The 7,795-nt window shown below is 30.8% G+C and overlaps 1 protein-coding gene across 2 annotated transcripts in view; it reads left to right on the top strand.

The window, feature by feature from the left end:
* Positions 1-7,795, top strand: part of LOC107441892 (agrin-like) — a 123,479-nt gene that overhangs the window by 5,723 nt on the left and 109,961 nt on the right. The window lies entirely within an intron of this gene.

Here is a 7,795-nt window from a genome sequence, read left to right as displayed (position 1 = left end):
ATATATATATAAGTAAATAGTATATTTATATGCTTCAGGTATGGCGCATGTTCCAAAATATTTCCTCGAAACGCATTTTCCCTCTTGTATGGGATTCTTAAAGAGTTTCTCAAAAAATATGATTGTTTCAATATTTTGACATAATTTTTGCAAATTAGGCATATTATCAAGTAAGATAGATATAATCCTGAAATATGCATGTTATCCTTAGAGTACCAATGAGAAACCTATAAGAAACCAAACTTAGGAGTTTTTTGCTTCGATGCATAAGCACAGAAGGCACACGTCACAAATGAATAAAAGTGTGAAATTATAGAAAATATTCCACTCGTGATTTATAGTGTTAATATAAATTTGTGCACCCAACCATAAAAACTTTCTTTTATGTAATTGTTAAAACCATTCTTACAACAAACATACCTGAAATTACTGGCTTTTATGAATGTTTTTAAAATTCTTGTCATAAGTAAAAATGCTTACGTATTAGTCGCTTAAATGTATATTTAAGCAAAAAAAAATATATATAACCGAAGCATGGCGAATCTGTAAAGAAAATGAAATAAAAATATCAAAACCTATTTGATAGCTTGAGGATGTTGAGAGGGGATAATTCGAAGCATCTTTGAAACCCTCCTAGCTATTAAATTGGTTTTAATATTTTTAATTCCGCCTTTGTTTTTTATTCTTTTGTAAGCTTGTGTTTATCTCGCTTTAATACTAGGGCAACTCCGCATTTCCACATATATGACGAAAAATTTAATTATACATAAAATAAAATAATAGGGATCACTATGCAGTTTTTATTTCAGATAAGAGTTGATTGTGTATGCATAAGAATTGTTTTTCTCGAAAAATATTGACATAATGAACACGAACCGTCTTGTTGCTTCGAAAAACAGTTATACCGGTTAAAAACATATAATGTAAAGCACGTAAATCGCATGTAATTTTCAGACCCTTTGCAATAGCTGTTCAGCCCATAAAATTCTTTCTCAATTGATGCATGTTCAGTCGAATAGAACCGAAACGGTTAAATCTAATTGTTGCAGCAATCATTCCATACTTGTTTGATTAAATTCTTTTTTTTTCTCAACTTTATCTATGATTGTTTAAAGCTTCTTATTATGCAATCGGCATCCACCGATTTTCCTGAATCCGGTCCTCTGCTGGGTTTTTGACCAGACTGTATTACACTGGTGTGCAAAATTTGAGAATTTTTATCTTTAGTCTATTACCTCCAGGACTACTGGACTGTCTTTAATAAAAACTTTCTTGAATATAAATTAATTTAATACAAAAATAACTATTCAACAGTTATAATATCCATGCATGATAGTGTGTATCACTCATCAGTGTTGAATGGTATCAAAAAGTGGTTTCAGTGTTGAAAAAAATGGTTCCATAGGAGGTATAGCACTCTTGCACAGGTCTCCTCACACCGTGATTTCATATTTGAAATAAGGCAGTTTATGAGTTACTAGGGCAGTTTATTCCACTTACCCAGTAACGCTGTTTTGACTCACTGGATGGTTCTTGGAAGAGGTTACGCAATTATCCTACCCAAAGCGTTCCAGATATGCTCTATAGGTTTGAAGTCTGGAGATCTGACTGGCCAATCTCTCCAGCGATTATCTTCGTTTTTCAGAAAATTATCGAGCGAAAAGCATTCTCGGTGGAGTCGCCTTGACATTTATTAAAATGAAATCTGGACCCATTACACCCTTGAGAAATGGAACATAGAACTCATGGACCTCATCCCTAATCCTCACACCGATCACAATACCTATTTCAAAAAAATATAGAGGTGTTCGGTAATCTAGCATTATGCCTGGCTCAGACTTGAAAACCTAGATTGCCATAATGGTATATTTCACGTACATAAGAGGGCATGTAGCGGGTCTCTGGTTCTCTCTCAAAGAAAGAATCTCAGAGTCGATATAGCCTGGTTGGTAGGGCACTGGGCCCATGTCCAAGAGTTCGTGGGTTCAATCCCCACCGGCAGAAGACTCCCCGTGTAGTAAATGGTGACTGATGCACGTTAAATCTGTCGTGTCGTAAAGTCCCCCATGTTCCCATTACAAATCAATATCTCTGGTGGTACTGATCCAGGAGTTTCCTCGTCTTCAAGATTGGTTCAAAATGACAAGGCTATGGAGTTGAGCATTAGTAGTCGTAAACCCAAAAATTTTTTCGACTGTTCACCGACGGATATAAAATAAAATTATATGAAAGAATGTCGAGAGTCAATGCTCATGCTGAAATGGTGCTCATCAGCAACGATAACATTCGACCATTGATTCTTGTTCCAAAAATTATAGTCTCGCACCATCATAAATAGACTCTTCTGTCGGCAGAAAGCAGCAGGATGCAAACAACAGGTCTTCTTACAAACAGCCCTCCCTCATGAAGTCTTCTAAAAACAGTAACCTTTGAAATTGAGCTTCCTGTGTCCGCATTGAGGTCACGAGATACCTGAAAAGCTCAAGCATTCCTGTTACGACTTGCTGCAATCGAGAAATACCGATCACCATTGGCTGTCGTGGGTCTTGGCCAATCTAGCTCAGGGTTTCATTCGGCAGCATAAATTTCGCGTAATTCTGTGCATTAAATTAAATTCTCTACAAATCTGGATTTGAGACTGACCTGCTCGAAGTCACCCCACAGTTTGTCACTGCATTCCATCATTTAAGCGTTCGTGATTACTCATTTTTATTGATTAAGATTATATTAAATTAAGAGAATCGGTTAAGATTGCTGCAAAAAAAAAACCCCAATAAATTAGGCAAGATGCGAGAGTGAACAAGTTGCAGATTTTGCCATGAGCGCTAATGAAGTCTCTTTTCTACTAGCTTTGTTCACACGCGTGTATTTAAAACGTCCACGTATCCGTATTACATACCCTTGCATAGTTTGTCAGTACGATTCGACACCGAAGCATAGTTTGTCAGTACAATTCGACACCGAAGCATAGTTTGTCAGTACAATTAGATACCATTGTATGGTTTGTTAAAACAAATCGGTTATGTGGGGAACTACTAGCCACTAATTTAAGAATTGTGCACACAAGTTGATGCGGGAAGTTGAATGGACAATTTTATAAATATTAGTTGATTAATTGAAAGTTAGTATGAAGTCCTATCTTTCTATTTGCTGTTTTTTTAAATTTGAAATAATATTATTACGATCGTGCCATACACATTTTCATGCGCCATTGGCTTCAGTGATTTGTATTCCGATCTAATAATCCACGGCCGTTTCAGACATGAAACAAAATCTACGATTTGTGTAGACAGCGTGGTGTAGTGAAGAATTAATATTACAAACATTTTCTCTTGGTTAAAAATTGCAATAGGAGAGTCCACATCCATTGTTGTTGCCCCCAAAAAATTTTAATTATAGTTACTTATAAATTAATGGCAAACTGTTGAATTTTTTTAATGGAATAAAATGCTTAATAGTAAATAATATACTAAATATCCTTTAAAATAATATCCTTATTATAATAAGAAACATTATTAATGGATATAGCCCTTGTGATCTAAAATGAAGCATTAATCTTATTTTCAATGTATTTTTTGTTCTCCTATAAACAGTTTTCACGAAAATATTTTAAAACAATATGCTTTCATTGTTTATTTTTGAATAGTTATTAAGAAAATAATTAAATTTTCAGCAGATGCGCTAGTATACATGATAAACAATGAAGTAACTTAAACAAATTTATAAATATTAAATGAACTAAAACAGCAAACAGTAGTTTAATAAATTTCATTTTTAATCATGTTCATTCCAACTCGTATCAAGATTGAGGGAAGTGAATCAACTTTTAAAATGCATTATGAGAAAAAATGCTCCAAAGAAATTGCATACTGAGGAAGAAGTTATAAAAAAAGAAAATTATATTTGCTTAAAATTTCTCCAATAAAGAAACACATCTGAATCAGTTACTTATTTTAATCCAATGTTTATACCAAAGATTTATTTTACTTTGTTATAGTTATTCTGTTTGTTACCTTTTATAAGAACCACTTTCTTCAGAAGCGTTTTATTCCAAAAGCTTTTAAAAAGAATATATTTTTTTTAAATGCTAAGGTTTCACTTTTATCCAATCTTCAGGAAGAATAAAACTCGCCGCTATATCAGATGGTTATATCAAGAAGAGGAGTTATCGTTTCACTGGCATGGAAAAACATCCCGATAAGATTCAGTGTGTCATCTACGGATTTTGTCTGAGATCTCTCCATTCATGTGTCCAGTCACTTTGATGTTTCTCTTCCTTTCACTATCTGTTTAAAATCGGTTACTTTTTTTTAAAAAAATGCATTGGCTATTATATTTTTTGAGCTTGTAGCATGATTGAGGGAAATAAATCATTCTTTTGAAATTTAATTATTGGGGGGGGGGAGAAACTAAAAGTTGCAAATTAAGAAAGAAGCTACAAAAAAATTTTATTTGCTTGAAATCTCTCCTCCGTAACAAAACATATTTGAAACATTTGCGCATTTTCCCCAGTTTCAAAACCAATAACGATATATTTTATTTTGTCATATTTATTCTGTTTCGTGTCTTTTCTCAAAACCACTTTCTTCAGAAACATTTTATTCAAAAAGCTTTTAAAAAGATTTTTTCTAAAATGTTAAGTTTTCACTTGTCAAAGGAAGAATGAAATTCACCCTCATCTCAGATGGTTATATACAGAAAAAGAGTTCAGTGGCGTGAAAAACATCCCAATATGATTCAGTGTGTCATCTACGGATTTGGTCTGAGATCTCTCCATTCATATGTCCAGTCACATTGATATCATTCATCCATTCACAAGCTGTTTGAAATCGGAATATATTTTCTCTCCTTCTCAGGAAAGCGGTTCCGTTTTTTCGAAGAACCATGCTGAGTCGTTTTATTTCGGAGGCTTTTTTTTTTCTTCTGTAAAAGCATTTCATGTACATAAGTAGTATTGACCCACTGAAGTGCTTCCTTTTCTATTTGTTCAGATTTAGGTCTGAAATGTCGAGTGGTTTTGCACAAAAATAAGAATCCAAATTTATTTTTATAGTTTTATTTACAGACAGAAATCGTAGAAGTTTAGAATACATTCTAGAAAAATACTTTATATACAGCATCCCAGAAAATCCATATGAAAACAGGGTTTAGTAATTTGATTTTTAATTCTGAGAGAATGAAAAAGCTTTAAAGAAAAATCAAAATTACATATTTAACTACTATCGACAAATTGAAGTGCTTTTCCGTTTTTATTTGTTTAGTTTCAGATATGAAATGCCGAGTTGTTTAATATAAAAATGAAACTCAAACTTATTTTTAGAGTTAAGCTCTTAAGTAAAAACATAAATCCTAGAATGTGAATGTTATTATTTTTAATAATGTTAAGTAAAATAAACATTTATATCTAAAAATAAATTTAAACTATTTATAACAGTTATTGCATAGCTTGACATTGAAGAATATTTAATAAAACACTAAATAATTTTCATTTTTAAACTGAATATTAATAACTGCTTAAAAATAACACTATCAATATCTCTATACCATAAACTGAAATTAAAATATTTAATTTTAATGCGAATATTTGCTTTTCTACTTGGTTTTAATGAAATAAAATTCTAATTTTTATCTTCAAGAGAATCAAGTCTACCATCAGTAAATTTAAACAAATTGATTTTTTTAGCATCCATATGAAAATATTTTACGAGCTCTTAGAGATATAATAAATCTTACACTCGCATAAAATTTACATTTTAATCATTTATTATAAAGTACGTAATAGTAGTAATGTTTAACTATTTTTTTAAGAGATACATTTAATAAATGAAGAAATTTTCGATGCATGCTTATTTTTAAAGAAACAAATTCTATTTTTTTTCTTACATCCTATTTATTCTAATGCGAAAATGATTATTAACTCTTCAAGACATAATTGACAGGTACTGTAAATTATAAATGGTGTTTTCATCACTATTTTTATCAATAATTACCACAAAAATAAGGCTTAATTCAGGGATAAATAGTAACATCTTGGATAAAAACAAAATAGAAAATACAGGGAGGTTTTTATTTCTGTCTAAAATGATTTATATATATATATATATATATATATGTATATCAGTTTATGGTAACGAGGCTTACATCCAAAAAGCTTTCTGCCATTTTATTCTTATTTTTCTTTCCTTTGACATTTTGAATTCTAGAAAGTGAAGTAAACAAGAAGAAATGTAAGAAGAATGCATAATGAATAACATTGAATTTTATGCAAATGCCTAAATATGTGCTTTGACGTGAATATGGATGAGAAGTTCTTTTGAAAAAAGAAATATGCTGGTATAGTAAGGAAGAGTTGGAATTCTTAGAATTGGAATTTTAGTAGGATTTATGCCTCAGGGAAAAATCGCAAACGCCTAAAAGAATATTCGATTGAAAAGAAGGAATGGTGGAATGTTTTATGGTGAGCGTAATACCAATACATTCATGCATTAATGGGTGTCAAGTGCATGATATTTATGGCAGGAAAAATCATTTTGATTTGAAATACAATAGTTTAAAAGTAATTAAATAAAAGAAACCTTTTATGATTTTTGAAAACACAAACGGAACTAATTGTACAGTGCGTTTTAATTTCATTAAATACAATATGGTTACAACATCTACAATAATACAATGGAGGTCGACAGTTTATAATTAAATACATCACAATCCTTTTTTAAGAATGAGAAAATACAATTTTATTATATAAATTTAGTAAAAATAAACATTTTTGAAGCCATATAAAATGAAATACAAAAATTTTGTTTTAAAATTTTAATAAAGTTCGCTTAAAACTACGCAAGCCAAAACCGGTTATAGCGATTAGAGTTCGATCTAAACAAATAATTGTGTACGGAATATCATGGAAATAGTTATAGCAAAAATATTTATTTGAAATAGTCATCGATTAAATTAAGTAATTATTCGGAGAATATTGATCACTATTAATTTGGCCGAAGGTTCTATAGTTAGTTGGAGTGTGGTAGTTTCGAAAGAGAGGAACAATATCTTTACGGTCAGTCCACTGCGGAGTAATTTCGAGAATGACTGTTATTTAGTTTAAAAAATGAATTTAGTTTGTATCTTGTTTGTCTTTTGTACCTATCTAGTATCCAGATACGCCTAATATTGTTGAGTATTTTATTAGTTTGTACCTTTAGTACCAAGTTGAGTTTATAATTCATTTCTTAAAAATGTGAATATTTCTCTTTATCAATTAAATATTTTTATTTTCCGTTAAATATCAAGTTATTGCTTTAATTAACTACAAATTTAACCGAATTATTGATAGCTTCCATAAAAAAATTTATAAAATTTTTACAGCATCATTATAACAATAGAATAGCGTCGAAATTTAATAAGTTTAGCTGTGTTGCAGAGTGTTAAACAGTGCTCCCAAAAAAAGTTAAACTCAACTCGGGGAGAGCCAGCTTCATAAACAAAACATTAAAAAAAAAGGATCAAATACTGAAAAGAATTTATTCAGTTGGAAATACAAATACAGCGATACTTTGCTAAAAAAAAGAAGAAGAAAAACGACCTCTTTGAACAACTTTTGATTTGATCATCGGATCTCCACTATAAAATACAAAAATTAAAAATAGCTACCTTTATTTGATAGGAGTAGAACTCTCTTTTTCGATGTGGGCCCAAATCTTTAAAAATGCTAATTTCTCTAACTATGTTAATTGTAAAAAAAAAAAAAAGAAAAAAATTCAATATTTTGACTCACGGGGCTGATCGTCATGAAGAATGTCAC

This window comes from Parasteatoda tepidariorum, chromosome 7 (genome assembly GCF_043381705.1).
Source record: "Parasteatoda tepidariorum isolate YZ-2023 chromosome 7, CAS_Ptep_4.0, whole genome shotgun sequence".
Classification (NCBI taxonomy): Eukaryota; Metazoa; Arthropoda; class Arachnida; order Araneae; family Theridiidae; genus Parasteatoda; species Parasteatoda tepidariorum.
The sequence above is the reverse complement of the archived record's forward strand: the minus strand, read 5'-3'. Positions and strand labels throughout refer to the sequence as shown.